We start from the raw sequence: 13,744 nt of genomic DNA, 5'->3' as shown, positions 1-13,744 counted from the left end.
CTCCCTGTACCATTCTTGGCCTATAAAATCATGCACGTGCTAAATCCAAAGTTCGTTCACAGCCCAGGTGACCAGTCTCATCATGTACCCCTTCCAGTGCTCTCTGATGGTGTTTTAAAACATCATCTGGCAGTGGACTTGGCAGGGTATAATTTTTTGAAGTTTCCTTTTTGGGACCTTGAGAATTTTTATCTGGTGCCCTTGTCTGTCCCTCACAAAAACATCTTTTTTTCTTCACATCTCCCACGCAATTTCTGTTGAACTAGGAAAGCATTCACAGGATTGGTGCATCCTCCTATCATGTGGCCATCCTTTCCATAGTTATAACAGAATGACACTACCTTGGAATAGAGTCTACCCATTGAGCTTTTTGTCTTTACTCAAGGATTTTCTTGCATCATGCTGTTTGCAGCAGTTATTCACCCCTTCCAGGGTGGCAGTTCTACAATGAGTGACTAATAGAGCAGGCAAAGCATCTCCTTCCTCTCCTGAAAATATTCTTGACTCAGGTTCCAGTTTAAACTCACTTGCCTCTGGCATCACATACTTAGCAATGCTTATGTCATTTTCTGTGCACGTTCTGCTTACAGGTTTAATCTGCGTAGTTCCCAAATGACATATCCTTCTAGATTCTTTCTCTCCTCCTCAATTGCTCTAATTTTAAATAACAGCTCAGAGTATCGCAGAAGCCTCTCAGACTGGCTCTCTAATGCAAACGGGTAATCAGAGTCTCTTCCCAGCATCCCCATATGAACTATTGCAGTAATTGCCTATCAGGGGCAAGTCCAAAGGAAACTCCCCGCTCCAAAATCCTCTGCAACAGAACCTGAAGCCTTCTCAAATAATCTGAAGGTTTTTCTTTGGCATTCTGGTGAGCTTCTATGAATTGGTAGAACAGTTCCTCCCCATTAGTTAAATTGCTGTATGCCTTATCCAGCTCCTCTAAGCACTGTTCTGCTGTGGCACTTTTACCCATATAAGAGGCAACATTTAAAGCTGGAGGGAGGAGCCTTTCAAATAATTTTCTTTTTTTTAGCACCTGCAGTGAGGTCTGGGTCCTGCAATAATTGCTTAATCTGAATACGCCAGGTTTCATAATCTCCTTCATCACTAGGTTTAGGGACATTCCCAGAGAAAGCTTTAATTTTGTGGTATGATTCAACTCTGCCTCTTCCTTGGAAGTTTTGACCACGTGCTCCACTATAATCTTTGAAACATCTGCAGGAATCGAAATTGACGGAGTAGAATATTGAGGAGACCTGGTTGTCACAGAAAGTTGAGTTAGTGTAGTATCCTGCTATCTGGGAACTTCCTGCTGGCCTTTAGCTGAAGTCCACAGCACACCTTGAGGTGACTGCCTCACATCAATTGCTCCTTCCACTAGTGACCCCAAACCCCCAGTTATAAGAGCAGATGTTCTTTTTCTCAGATCTTTAATATCAATTTTATGGCTGTCAGCTTTATGAGCTAACTTCTTGAAATCGATCTGGTATGTCTAGGAGTATCTCACTCACTAGTGAGTCAGTGCATGCTTTAGAGTCCTTAGGCTCAGTATTCTGTTCCGATAGTGTCTCATTCAGAACAGGTTTAACTGTTCACTGCCTGTCCAATTCCCCACCAATACACAGCCCTTCTAAAACGAGTACAGAAAGAGGGTCTTCAAGTTCACACAGAACCTGATCAGATGACTATGCCCTTAAATGTAGTAGTTTTGTAACTGTACCTGCTGAGCTTAAAACATTTTGAACACTTTTCATAGACATTGCAGGGCTTACAGAACCCAAAATGACAGATCTATCAGGAATGCATTCCTAATATGTACAATACTCCATTTTCACGATTATATAAAAAAAATCTGTATTCGCTTCACTAATGATATTGAGTTACTCAGTGACCGGTCAAAAATACTAAAGCCACCCCACGTTGAAGCGCCAATTTTATTTGTAACTTTGTAATATATGTATGCCACTGGTTTCTTGTAGTTTATTAATTCAGGGTTAACCAAACTATACAAGGTTAAGGCTGTAGAGACCTGCAGTTCAACTGATAGCCCAGCACCAATAATGAATTTACACACCGCATTAGCATATAACAGCATTAACCTTTACTGAATAATTAGCAGACAATCATTCTGCTCACTCTGCAGACACATGCAAACGGTAGTAGCTTAGACATGAAATACTGCTCAAAGATTTCAACTGGTGACAATTCAGCAGCTATCTCCAATCTTTATACAGTCTTTGCATTTATTTCAAAGTCCCAGCTTGTGTCCTACTGTGAAGCCGTTTTAATGCTGAAAGGCAGGAGATGACCTCAGTGCTTCTTTTGGTCCTAACCACTGAACCGTCCTTGCAAAGGGAGCCCTCAGTCTCTGGCAATTCAAATTACTAATCTTTAATTAAAACAGACAACTTTCTTTTAGTTTCAGGGCAGAGCAGAGAACTTCCTCAGTCTTGCTCAGGAAGCAATGATCTGTTTGCACATGCCCCAAAGTGACTGCAGTGTGAGTTTGCAGCCCTTAAAGAGACAGCACCCAATTGGCAGTTCTTCAGTGTCATTGTCTTTTTTTTTTTTTTTTTTTTTTTTTACTAAAGTGGGCTACATTATCACTGGATCTGACTGAGCTGGATGTACAAAGGAGCAGGGAGAAACTGCTGGATCAGAAATAAATGTAAACCCCCCTCCAATCATGCAGTTCATCAGTAATAACTTGCTTGAAAGCAGAGAGCACCAGTTTCCCACTTAACCTAGAATGAAGGTGAAGTGCTGCTTGTAGATCAGAAGCCAAATTAATCAGGCAGTGCTCGTGTGACTCCCCTGATGTCCACAAGGCTAGCATTAAATTATTAGGGCATGGTGGTCCCGATTTATCTGACTCAAATCAGACAAAATGTGTAATCATCACTCATTGTTAATAATCCCTACATACAATTACAACTGCAGGATCTCTAGAAGTACCTTTATTCCTCCATGAGACATATTCAGAGCTATTCATTCGCATTCCTGATAGATTTAATCCTCTATATGAACTCTCTTATAATGTCAGTGTGTGGTAGCAGCTAGATACGATCACAATCAAAATGTACTGTAACACCACAATTCATCTGTTATGATTACTATCACCTCCAGTGAGGAAAAATATTTTTGTTCTCATATACCAGACCTCATAGCCCCTGTGACTACCGGCAGACGCCGTCACCTCAAGCCGCTCTGTAAAATCTATTTCGGCCCCCGATGAAGGCACTAGCCGAAACACGGATCCAGTGTCGGGCTGTTCTCCACACTAGCCTCGTATGAAGAACATGGCGTTTCTTCACCGCATTAACTAAGCTAAGTCTATGCTATTGGAAGCTTGATATTATTATTGGAATTTGAATAATTGAAGAATACATGTTTTCTACAATTTATGCAACTGCATACCATTTTTACTAATCCTATTCGGTGTTTGGGATTCACGAAGCATACTAAAAAACTCATCACTGACCTATGATTATAAAGTCTGGCTGACTTAATATATGCAATTTAGCATTACAACTTATGCCCTTATATGAGGTCTGGTATATGAGAACAAAAATATTTTTCCTCACTGGAGGTGATAGTAATCATAACAGATGAATTGTGGTGTTACAGTACATTTTGGTTGAGATTTAATCCTCTGACAGGATTACAGTGAAAGGCCTTTGTGAACTTGACATCACTTTAAAAAAGGAGGAAATGTTTCAGTTACTTGGAGGTCCATTTTCAATGCCACTTAGCCGGCTAAGTTTCGATGCATCCAGCTAAGTGGCAGCGGCTGAATATGTGTCTAGGATCAGCAGCCACCATTTAGTCTGATAACTGCCTAAATAGTAGAGATGTGCATTCGTTTATGATGAATTAAGAAATTTCAACGAAATTGCTTAATTCATTGTGGTTTGGGGGCCCCGCCCCCGAAACATATTTTCCCCGAACTACGAGAAAAATTTGTTTTTCGGGTTTGTACTGGGGGACGGGCACATTTTATTTTTTAAAATAAAAAACCATCCCAAGCATTAAAATTTAGTATAATACAACCCCCCCTCTACCATCCCGATCCCTCCTCAAGACTTACCAACGTCCCTGGTGGTCCATCGGGGTCCCGAGAGCGATTTGTCCTTCCCTGCCGTTTGGTCTGCCTCGCTCAAAATGGCGCCGATAGCCTCTGACCTACTATGTCACAGGGGCTACCGGTGCCATTGGTCAGCCCCTGTCACATGGCCATTGGCGCCATCTTGTGCTCCTACCATGTGACAGGGGCTGACCAATTGCACCGGTAGCCCCTGTGACATAGTAGGTCAGAGGCTATCGGCGCCATTTTGAGCGAGGCAGGCCAGACGGCAGGGAGGGACAAATCGCTCGCGGGATCCTGCTGGACCACCAGGGATGTTGGTAAGTCTTGGGGAGGGATCGGGATGGTGGTGGTGGGGGGGTTGTATTTAATGTTTTATAGTAAATTTTAATGCTTGGGGTGGGTTTTTTTGAGCTTCGTTTTCCCGCGTTGTTTTTTGGACTGGTTTCATTTTTCCCGCTTAGTTTTTTTTGTTCGTTTTTCCAAAAAACTAACCGAGGAAAAACAAACTTTACCCCGAAGCGTCCGACTCAAAAAAACGACCCGGTAGTAAAAAACGAAGCTCATCTCTACTAAATAGTAGCTGGGAAAGTGCCTGGTGGGGCGAGGGTATAACTGGAAGGAAATGAGTTAGCAGGATAAGTTATCCGGCTAACTCCAATATTCATAGAAAACTGGATAACTTATCCAGCTAAATCTGGTCATCATGTAGAACTATAGTTAGATGGATAGACTTATGCGTTTAACTTTAGGATATTCAGGTATATTCAGTGGCGCACACACACCACTGAATATAGAGGCTAGGTTAGCTGGATGGGTTTAACCCGCTAACTAGCCAAGCCATACAGTGGCTGAATGTGGACCTCTTAATGTCAAATATTGGCCCCATCTATATGTCTTGTAGTTGCAATTGCCCACTGCTTCTATGGGGATTGATGCAATATCATGTTCTAGTCACTGCACAAGGCTTAAGATGTGATTGGACGCATGTTTTTGATGCGCATCCATAACCTCCGATCCAGTATGGGGATTAGCGCATCTAAAACGTGCGTCTAAATCACCGCGTAGCTAATAGTGCTCATCACATGTAAATTCATGTAGATGAGGCTATTAGCTAATCCTCACAATCCAATAAATTTTCCATGCTGCCAATGCACCCTTGCAACATGACAAATGTTACACCAGCCCGGGGCTAGCGTAAGGGTATGCCACACTCAAGGCTGCATTGAAATAAAAATCCTGCTTTCTGTGATTCCTCCTGATAGTAACGTCACAATACTAAGTAGGAGGACCCAAATAAAGCAGTATTTAGTTTACAAAAACAGGTTTTGAAAAAAATATATTCTAGGCGCCCAATACACACACAAGATACATGGTCCAGTCTGTGTATCTTGTGCGTGTCTATGCTGATAGTGGGAGAAAATGGAAGCTCGTAGATTGAGCATCTGTTTTCCCAACCCGCTTGACAGCCACCTCTCCTGTGCGCTCGATACCGAGGAGGTGCTAGGGATGCACATTTTTCCCTAGAACCTCTTTTTTTAGCGCAACCCCTCATTTAAATATTGAATCGCACACCCTGGAGAGGTGGCTGGCGCGCATTAGGAAAAAAGGGCGCTCAACACTGAGCACTGGCTTTCTATGCACAATTATTGCGTCGGCCCCATGGTGTTTAAATGCCTGAGGCAAGCTGAGATACTGCTTGTATTCAGCACCATGGACAACAGGAACCAACGTATCTTCATGAGTGCCCTGCAGAAGATACCAGGTTTTCTTTCCAAGCCTCCATCTCTCTCCGAACACACTGGATCTCTGTGCTTTACTCTGCTCTGCTTCCACGATCCTGATTCTCTTTTTCTGACAGGCAGGCACTCAGGCAAACTTATTCAGTCCCCACTGGTACTTTAAGTTCTGAAGAGCTATGATTTATTACATTGCACTGGAAAATTAGAAGTAGTTTCCAGCCCTTTTGTGCCACTTCCAGGCCTGTTTGTTGATGTGTTTGCATGTTCAGAGAAAAGACATTTCCAAATATCTTGAGGAATAGCCAGAGCTCACATGTTATGCATGGCATAAACTTTGGCTCTAAATTAAAGCTACATCTGTGAATTCATTCATGGAAAAAATTGGCTAAATCTGTGCAATTTAGTTTGGAAAGCAGATTTCTTGTTTCTGTATACCAGTACTACAATTTCCTAAAACATTTATGAAAATGATTGTGCAGGGGAGTGGGCAGACTCATATGATTTCTTAGGGATGATTTCTGTCAACGGTTCTTCTGTGGGGTTTAATTTTTTCCAATTGGAGTGAGGCTGTCTGGGTTAACTTAGTGTGACTTGAAGAGTGACTATATTAAGATATTGTCTTTTCTGTAGTTTTTTGACCTGAATAGCCATTTCCCCTGGTTTTCCCATGTGTCATAGAAAGCCAGTATGCATTGTGGAGGAAAGTATTCCTCTTATCCTTGGTCAAAGTCACAATGGCAGTCTCTTTAAGGAAACATTTCAAAGCTCTTTCCCCATGTAATTTGTTTATCCTACATGTCTTATTCAGATTGGCGCTGTTTCACTGGCTCATACAGATTGTGATGTAAAGCTAAGTTCGAAATGTCAATGACATTTCCTATTTCACTTTGTTTTTAAAACAAAACAAAAATGAAGGAAATTCCTATTTTACATATAAAGCCCTATATATGATCGTAAATCAAAACAAAAATTCATGGATAGTAGAACTCTACAACTAATCACTAATATTATTGTCCACTAAATTGTATGGGTAGCAAGAAGAAAAGTTTGGTATAAACTTGACTTGTCCAACTGCTTCAATTATGCAGATATTTATTGCTTTTACATAATTATAAACAGCAACTCAAAGACAGTGTAAAGTATCCAGATTGATGGTCTCCCCCCTCCCCCCTCTTTTCTTTGTTTGAGATGGATCCTCCTTTTCAATAAATGGTCAAAAACCTCCATATTTTTAAGTGTGAATTTTCTTTAGTGATAATAATCTCATGGGAACATTGAAAATGAAATATTTCATGAACATTTAAACTTATCTTATTGCAGCATTGAAGGAAAGCTAGGAAAAACTTTAATTGCCCAAAACTTGATAGATGATTCAGTCCGTTCTCAACGTATCCAGTGTCTGTTCTTTTGTAGATCATTCAGAGATGTCATGGGTTATTCAAAAACACCGACATGGCCAATGTTTCAATGTCATTGCTTCAACTGCATAGTATTCGCACACCTGGTAAAATGCGCCTACCTGTGTATGAAATCACCTGCTCCAAACCAACTAATAAAATTACATCTCTGTTGATGTGTCTTTTATGAACCAACCAGCTTTGTGAATACGATGCTGTTGGAAGAGCACCAGGCATTAGTCACCGGTTTTGAGAAATAGCATGCAGATTAAGTTTTAAAGATTTTGCTTTTATTTTTTAAGCACATATGAGATAGACATTGATCATGAGCACATTTTGTCTATTGTAAAAATAAGATTACAGCAGCTGAAATAAAAATGTTTTGAAGGAGTTTGGAGATGTATTAGTAAGTCCTGAAGCAGCGGCATGCAAAATGTTGGTCATGTCAGCATTTTATAATGAACCACGGCATCTCTGAATGATCTGTAAAAGAACAAACATTGGATACACTGAATCATCTAGCAAGTTTTTGGCAATTTTGTTTTCAAGTTTTTTCTTCAATGCAGCAATAAAATAAGTTTAAATTTTCATGAAATTTTCATTGTTTTTCATTGTTCACAAGAGAATATTATCACTAAAAAAGTTCACATTTAAAAATATAGAGGTTTTTGATCAATGATTGAGAAAGGATCTGCCTTAAGTTTCATACTGTGGTGGCTAAGTTCTGAGGTCTTATTCTCCAATTAATTCGCATAAGAGAAATGATCATTTTTTAAAAATGTTATATTTTTTAAGTCTACTTGGTTAATAGTTTATTGACTTCTCCTCCAGGAACTTGTCCAAACCTTTCTTAATCCATTATCACTCCTTGTGATTTTGGGCAAGTCACTTCACCCTCCATTACCTCAGATACAAATTAGAGTCTCATTTACCAAGCATTTTGCCATAGACACAAAATGGGAGAAAATTTTGTGAGGCAGATAGTTAGTGCCACTTAGCTGAATAAGGTTGGATTTATCTAGCTAAGTGGTGGTTTCAATATCTGGCAGTATTCAGTGGCTGCTACTTTAAAAAGGGCGGTCCAGGGGGCGGAGTGTGGTGGGCCAGGACAGTGCCATTCCTTGCTGTCCTAGCTGCCGGCGTGCGCAAGTTACTTTAGGTCGGGCCCTGAAGTAACTCGAAGTAAAAAAGGTAAAAAAAAAAAAAGATTTTGAGGGTGGGGAGGAGAGGGGAAGGGAGGTTAGGGTAGGGGGTAGGAAAGTGCCCTCCCAGTCCGCTTCTAAATTGGAGCGGACTGGGAGGGAACTGGGGAGCCCCAATCTCATTGCCCCATAAATTAGCTAAATTTTACCCCCTCTTGCGTGCGCCACTCGCACATCGGACTCCAGATTATAAAATCTGGCACGTATGTGTGCACGGCCCACTTATTTTATAACACGCACGCGCCGGTGTACGCGTGCTATAAAATCTGCACATCCATGTTCGCGCGCGCACCTTTTAAAATCTACCCTTAAGCTCCTTAGACTGTAAGTTATCTGGAGATAGGGAAATCCCTTACAGTGCATGAATGCAGTCTGCTTTGAAGTGGCTGACCAGTCATGAAAGGTGGAATATAAATGAAAACAATTAAATTAAACTTTTCATTTCAAATGAACCAAAATGAAAATGTGCATTTTTGGTTCAAACAAATTCACGTCTCTAATTTGTATTAAGCGAGGGGGAGGAGGGATTGTAAAAGATTCTACTCCTGCTGCTCTAAACTAGGGAGTCTGAGGTTCTGGTGTGGGGGTGGGGATCGTTACAAAATATTATGTTGAAGTTAGGGGAGAGAGGTGAGATTAGTCTTGCCTGAGCCATTAACTAAAAAAAAAAAAAGTGTGGGGATGAGTTTGGAGATTGAAGGAGGAATGGCCGCTGGTCAGCTGCTACTTTATAATTTTAAATCAGTATTCAGTAAGTAGAGTATATGCAGTGAGAAAGCTAACTAGCAGGCCGATACAGTACAGTGCGCTGCAACGGAGCGCACTGTTAGCCTGCTATTGGACGCGCGTTTTCCCTTACCCCTTATTCAGTACGGGACGGAAATCGCACATCCAACCCGCGGCACCTAATAGCGCCTTCAACATGCAAATGCATGTTGATGGCCCTATTAGGTATGCGCGCGGGATACAGAAAGTAAAATGTGCAGCCAAGCCGCACATTTTACTTTCAGAAATAAGCGCCGACCCAAAGGTCGGCGCTAATTTCTTCCAGCACCGGGAAAGTGCACAGAAAAGCAGTAAAAACTGCTTTTCTGTGCACCCTCTGACTTAATATCATAGCGATATTAAGTCAGAGGTCCCGAAAAGTAAAAAAAAATAAAAAAATTTGAATTCGGCCCGCGGTTGTCGGGCCAAAAACTGGACGCTCAATTTTGCCGGCGTCCGGTTTCCGAACCCATGGCTGTCAGCGGGCTCGAGAACCGACGCCGGCAAAATTGAGCGTCGGCTGTCAAACCCGCTGACAGCCACTGCTCCGGGTCAAAAGGAGGCGCTAGGGACGCGCTAGTGTCCCAGCGTCTCCTTTTCCCCGTTTCTACCGCGCCACCTAATTTGAATACTGCATCGCGCGCACCGGGAGAGCGGGCGTTTGTCCGCTCTCCCGCGGACTTTACTGAATCGGCCTGTAGTTAAGTCGGAAGGAATATACCAGCTAAAGTTACCAGTTTATGTTGATGAGGTAATTTGCCACTCACCTGCCTACTGATTATGACCCTCTAAGTGTTCATTTTAGGTTATGTTCTGTGCCTTGAAAAAATTTGTCATTCCAGTGTGCGAAAACTAAAGTTAATAAAGAAATTATATAATACAAGGTGACACCTTTTTATTGGACTAACCTAATACATTTCTTCATTAGATTTCAAGAGCTGACATTCCATCAGGTTAAAACAAAATCAACAGATCAAAACTAAAGATGATGTTGCCTGATCAAGTAAATGAATCAAAGATGATATTACAAAAATAGGTGAAGAGGGGAAAGGGTGTGGGAGTTGATGTGCCAGAGGAGTGATGAGAAGCTGACAGAAGCAGAAATATATGCATTAGTGAGCCTCTGGTAAGTCCTTTAATGTTAGTTTTGATCATTTTAACTTCAAGGGCTGCGTTTTTAAAGCCATTTACCTGTGTTAAACCTGTGTTTTGTGCATGTCAATGACTGTTACAAAATTATCCTAAAATCATGCACTTAACCTGGTTCTATAAATGTTTTATGCAAACCGCAGAGGGGCATTCGGCGTGGAGCTGAAACTCAAACACATAGCAATTGATTTTAAAAAGAGGTACGGTAAATTTCAAACCGGCGTGCGGGTGCACTTTGGCATGTGTGTGTCTGTCTGTGTCCAGATACAAGGCCATTTTATAACATGTGCGCACAATTTTAAGTGGGCGCACACCTAGGAATGCAAATCCCGATTTTAGCATGTAAGTCAGGGTATTCTAAAACTGGCAGGCTTCCACACCTTTGTGTTTCAGCAGTTCGTCCATCAGTTCACTGAGTTAAGAGCTAGGTCCTCCAAACCTCATGGTTTGATAGCCTGCACCTCCCCCCCCCCCCCCCAGTTACCCCAGACTCTTTAAACCCTTTCACAGAAGAATTAAACTTACACGGCACTAGACCTTGGTGTATGCCATGGCACGCAAGTATTTATCCGTTCATCTCTTGGCCATGCCCTGAAACTCCCATACCCAGACGACACCCACCCCACTCCCCTTTTTGAAATCAAATGAGATGTGAGGGCAGTGAGAGATATGCATGCATCGCGGAGGCTTTTAAAATTTAGAGCGACTGCAAGCCCGACTTGTGTGTGTATCTCCTGATTTTAGAGCAAGCAAGGCTTTTAAAATTCACCTTTTATGAGCGTATGCTTATGTGCTCAGGTTACGTCCTTTGAAGAGAAGGTGTAACTTTGTGTGCATTAGTCTTTTCATGTTCCAGGTAAATTTCCTGTAAATTTTCAAAGCGAATGTATGCGTGTGTTTGCTTTGAAAATATAAGGATAGAAAGTACATGTTAGACTTTATCCAAATACTCAAGGTCATAAATTTCCCCTCCAAAGTCTTAAAGGAATAGTTTCTATTAGAAAGTCACATAGCATTCAGTAACATGAGTGTTACTTCCTTTTGTACTTACGGCATGCATCTCATGGATAAGGAATGCGCTCGCTTGTCAGCAGCTTAATAAGGATGCATGGCTACCAGACACTATTTTTGTCTTTGATGCTGTAGTTTTACAACTACAGAGAATACCGATGAGGAAGACATTTGTTCCGTCTTACACTTCTTTCTTTACATCTTTTTTCTAAAACAGGGAGGTAAATTTTCAAAACCATTCATGTGGGTAAAAATAAAGTGCTCTACTTGTGTGAATCAGTTCTCTGAAAATTGCCTTTCTTGTATGCAGTTGAAAGCACAGATGCTATTCCACAATGCAGGCAGCGAGAGGAGGCATTCCCGGGACATGTTCTATTACATCAGGAAGAGGATAAGAATGGGTGCTGATTGTTTTAACTCTAGGGGCTTAATTTCAAAATATTTCTGAAGTAAAACTGGTATATACACATGCATGTAGCTCTTTTGGAAACATCGTGAGAATATACATATTTGTGTTGTGCATAATGTTACCTGTGGAAAAAAGGGGGAATTTAGGAGTGTCCTGAGGCAGGGTTTAGAGCTATGTGCAGAAGTTTGTAAGGAGTATTCACGTATTCATTACTAAACGTGTCCGTATGTTTTTACATCTACTAATTAAATGATGATATGCAATTGCACTTGCCTTTTGTCTACAGTTTCTGGGAAAGAGATTTGGTTTAAGTGGTGGGGGCTCTCAGTGAAAAGCTGGATGTTCTGAGGGACCTGCTGGAGGTGTTGGTAAAATGGTAATTTGCTTTTTTATGAATATTTCCTATGTAGTCCATACAGAACTTTGGATACAGCAGACAATAAATATCTTAAATACATAAATATTTTCCTAAGCAAAGTACGCACAATCCCTGCCTGTACCTATAACTCACAATTATTATGTACACACGTTAACAGTTATTATGCACATAAAATATATGTGTGTGTGTATTTAGTAAAATGGTAGAGAAATACTTTGTGCTCCGTCATTACAAATATATCTTTGTACTTTGGGGATTCCTGCCACACAGTTTATAAAATTCTGCTGTAACTGTAGATGCACATACTCACGCTGACAATTAAAATTGTGCTTTATGTGTGGTCTTCCCCAGAAAAATTCTACCTGCACTCACATAAAGCTTCCAAAGAAACGCGCGCACATACTTTTCCTTTGATAACTGCCGGAAAGTCCACAGGTTAAAAGTAGCCACTGACTTTCTCCCAATGTGAACAGTTTGAAAATTACCCCCAAAATTAGGATCACGCTGTTACCTGGTACGGGCAGATTGACATCATGTGGTGTGTTGGATGCTGAATTCTGTGATTTAAAACAAGAGATCAACATTTTCCAGCTGAGGCTGGAAAGTTGAATTTGAGATTTTATGAGACAGCCTTTGAAGGCTCTACTAGGATTGAATCATACAGACAAAGGACAATCTGGGAATTAGTTTGTTAGAGACGTGTACTAGACAACACCAAGATCTCAGGATAATTCAGTCTTTGGCTGATGTAACACTAAGTCCCTGATTCACAGGGACAGTAACTTTCAAAGGGGCCCGTGGGTGCACATAGATGTGTGAGAGTTGGCGTACCCAGATAGGTATCCATTTTATAACATGCGGGCACGTACGTGCCTATATTATAAAATAGCCTGGGCACACGTAAATGTGTGCCTAATTTTACAAGTGGGTGTGCACAGCCACGCAAAGTCAAGTTTGAGCCACGCAAGTGGGGGAATTTTATAACAGACATGTGTCCACACCATGACCAGTTTCACCAGTTCATCCAGTCTAGAGCTAGTTCTTCTAAACTCCTGATTCTTTACCCTGTACTCACCCCAGTTACCCTAGACCCCTCAAGCCCCATAGGCCTGTGTTTTTTAAACTTACACCTCCTCCAATACTGTCCCCTTCCCCTATTCCCTTCTCTCCCATACACAGACATGTTCCCCAGCCAATCCTCTCTCCTCAGCACCCAATGATCCCCTCTCAGCCTCTCCTAAATGATCCCCCTTTGTTCCGTATGTTCCAAGCTCACCTTCTCCACTTCCTGTTCCCTGCAGGCTGCCTGGGAAGGCTGGATCAGGAAGCTGAGAGAAATTCAGTACAGCTGGAAGGGTACTAAATCTTCAGCCAGCCTCTTGCACCCATATTTTTGCTTCCCTAAACACAGGCTAGTGCGCCTGTTAACAAATCCAGTCCTGAGCTTAGTGAATCAGGGCCTAGAACAAGTCATGGCATGAAACCAGAGATTGCATTTAGAAGGGGGGAAATCATAAAGATCCCTTCAAAAACACCAAAGAAATCATCATGATGTCAGCTTTCACAGGTATCTAGCCATGTAATTCTGGGTTAGCCAGTTAGA

This window comes from Rhinatrema bivittatum, chromosome 5 (assembly GCF_901001135.1).
Source record: "Rhinatrema bivittatum chromosome 5, aRhiBiv1.1, whole genome shotgun sequence".
NCBI lineage: Eukaryota > Metazoa > Chordata > Amphibia > Gymnophiona > Rhinatrematidae > Rhinatrema > Rhinatrema bivittatum.
This window is presented reverse-complemented; position numbering follows the sequence as displayed.